Raw genomic sequence first — 3,236 nt, forward strand, 5'->3', positions numbered from 1 at the left:
TTGTGCTTCATTCTTTGGACTATTCGATTTGGGCTGTAATTTTAGCGTGTCAACAAATTCATTGGGTGAGGAAGTCAATACACGCAACACAAGTATGAAATACGTAAGATTTCCAACACAAATAAATATAAGTGCAAAACAAAATGTGAATTTGATGTCGCATAGTTCAGGGAAATGCCCAAAACCCATTATTCAGAAGTATCAATTTTTCAATGTTTTAAGTACAATTTTCCATTCAAATCAGGAGAGAGAATTCCATCACCACATTAGCTTATCCTCGAAGTAAAACTCTCTGATTCTTCTGATCAAGATGAAGATATTATTAAAAATATCCAAAATACACAAAATGCAGATCAAGGAGAATACACCAAAACCCCTACTAAACTATCCAATGGCATCAAAATTTCATCGATTTTAGACCTAGTCAATTGTACCCGTCTGTGTCATCAAAGAAGCTCTGAAAAAATCCAAACCCCCACAAAAAATGAGACGTAAGTGAGGTTACTTCAATGATCAGAAGAACCCACACCACATCAATTGATCTATTCACCAAGAGATCACATTGACTCTTTTCTCTCTTTCACTCAGAGAAGAAATCAACCACATAGAAGTTGGAGATTTCACAAGAGGGAGAATGAAGAAGACAAAAAATGGGTTCTACAGAATTTTCTAGACCCAAAAGCACCTCACACGAGAAAATGACTAAAATCACCTATGGCAATAGGAGAAATGACAGTTTATACTCGCAGCACCAAACCATTTATTTGAAATTAATCCAATGGACCAGAGCAACTAACACTTTCTCCATCCAAAATCGCATAAAAGCGTGCTTTTAGAATATGAATTATCCAGCTAGTTTTAGGCTTGGTTGTAGGCCATCTCAAAGAGGTTATTGGGCAATTATTCATTTTTCTGGGTTGAAGGCCATTATAATTATCATCTAATTTGTTGAATTGGACCTGGCATCACAACCCAGCAAATCTGTACCTTAATGCCAGCTGTCATACTAAAAGCCTATCATTCTAATCTGTATATCAGTCCATCATAGAAGTGGCTTCTCAACATTCCCAGTAGGCACCAAGTTTTATTACCTACACAGAACTAAAAATTAACTCACATCAATGTTCAGCAATTGCAAACAAGATGTAAACTTGTTTAAATGCAGTACATTGGTTTCCATATCATATGGATTGTACTGAGTAGGAAGTTTCTCAAAAAGTAATAATTCTTTAGAAATTACATCTCTTATAAATGCAGTTTAACATCAATATGTTTGGTTTTTTCATAAAAACAAGATTTTTGCACAAATGTATTGCATTTTGGCTATCAAAATATACTACTACTGGTTCTTTAAGTTCATTTATTTCAATTAGAAAACCTTTAAGTCATAAAGCTTCCTTAATGGCTTCAGCAGTAACCACATGTTCGACTTCAGTTGTGGATAAAACAACAATTTGTTGAAGTTAGGATTTCCAACTAATACAAATACCGCACAAAGTAAACATAGATGCAGTTGTAGACTTCTTGTTATTCCTATCCCTAGCAAAATCATCATCTACATATAAGTATAATCCCTTCATTGCAGGGTTTAAAATGTAATCCTAGTTGTGAAGATCCCTTCAAATACCTCAAAAGCCGTTTTAATGCAGTCTAATGTTTAGGACCTGGATTTGCCATGAACCGGCTCCGCGTACTAATGGCATGAGCCACATCTGCCCTAGTATATATCAAAGTGTACATCGCACAGCCCACAACATTTGCATAGTGTACTTTTTCCATATAGATAACATCATATTCATCTACGAGCATTGCTCTTTACTTAATTTAAAATGACTGGAGAAAAGTAAGTTAATAGATTTAGATTCATGCATAGCAAATTTTGATAATTTTTCCATATAAGAAGTTCGTTTCAAAACAAGTAATCTTTTAGGTATATCTCTTGTAATATCCATACCTAAATCCTTTTAGCATGTCCTAAATCTTTCATTTCAAATTTAAAAGTCAAAGATCTTTTAATATCATTAATGCATCTAATTTCATGCCAAATAAATAACATATCATCCATATACAACAATAGATAAACAATCACAGCATCTTCATTATTTCTTTTAAAATACATATAGTGGTCAAAAGAGCTTCTATTAAGCCAATTGAAGAAACAAATTCAAAACATAAAAGACCTTTTTAATATACAGACATAATCAGGTTTATGTTTATCTATAAAACGCTGTAGATATTTTATATAGATGGTCTCATCTAAATCTCTATGCAAAAAGACTGTCTTAATATCCAATTGTTCTATTTCCAGTTCACAATGAGCAACAAAAGCCAACATATCTCTAATTGTAATATATTAAATAACAGGTGAATAAATTTCATTGTAGTCTATTTCTTAGTTTTTGTGTAAATCCATTAGCAACCGGCCTAGTGTTAAATCTAAGAGGGTTGCTTTTCTGGACTTCCATCTTCAAACTGTAAATCCATTTGCAATCAACATTGCCGTTGAGTTTCCCTTAAATGCCTCATCGGTGAATGCATCAACCTGTTTTTAGAATGTTAAAGCACTTTATGCAGAAATATAAACATTATAGTTGAGCTTCACAAGTCCAACATTGAATTCATTCAAATTTTAGATTACCACGCAATACTTCACGGCCTTCTTGACTATGTTGTAATGTTAAAAAAATGTTCACTGGTATGTTGACTTCGTAAAGTTGGAATTTGTTGTAAGAAATTAAATCATAATACTAAGAGATTTAGAATTCATGATTTTTACCCATAAGTTTATTAATCAAAAAACATACCTTGATCCATCGCAATTAATTGAAGATATGAATCTGCAAAATAGAACAAAATAAATGAAGAAGCTATTCTCTCTCTCTTTACCTCTATTTAATTAAATATTTTAATTTGATGGATTCCATTCACGTTTATAGACAGAGAGAAGTAGTTTCATAGGCCATAAAAAATTACCCATTTTTCATCAAAATGGATAGTTATAAAACTGTCACTTCTCAATAGTCCAGTAGGATTTTAGCAATAATAAACCACTTTAATTAATTTACTAATAATATTACTTGGGCCACATTAATTGATCTTACCTTCTCCCAAGTGACCCGTGTAATATTACATCGTTATGTGGTCCATAACATAATGCATACATGAAAAGTTAAAATTTTTCATACATTGGTCACTTAATATATCATCCTTAATTAGAGACTAATAAGAGTCATGGC

This window comes from Olea europaea, chromosome 10 (assembly GCF_002742605.1).
Source record: "Olea europaea var. sylvestris chromosome 10, O_europaea_v1, whole genome shotgun sequence".
Lineage (NCBI taxonomy): Eukaryota > Viridiplantae > Streptophyta > Magnoliopsida > Lamiales > Oleaceae > Olea > Olea europaea.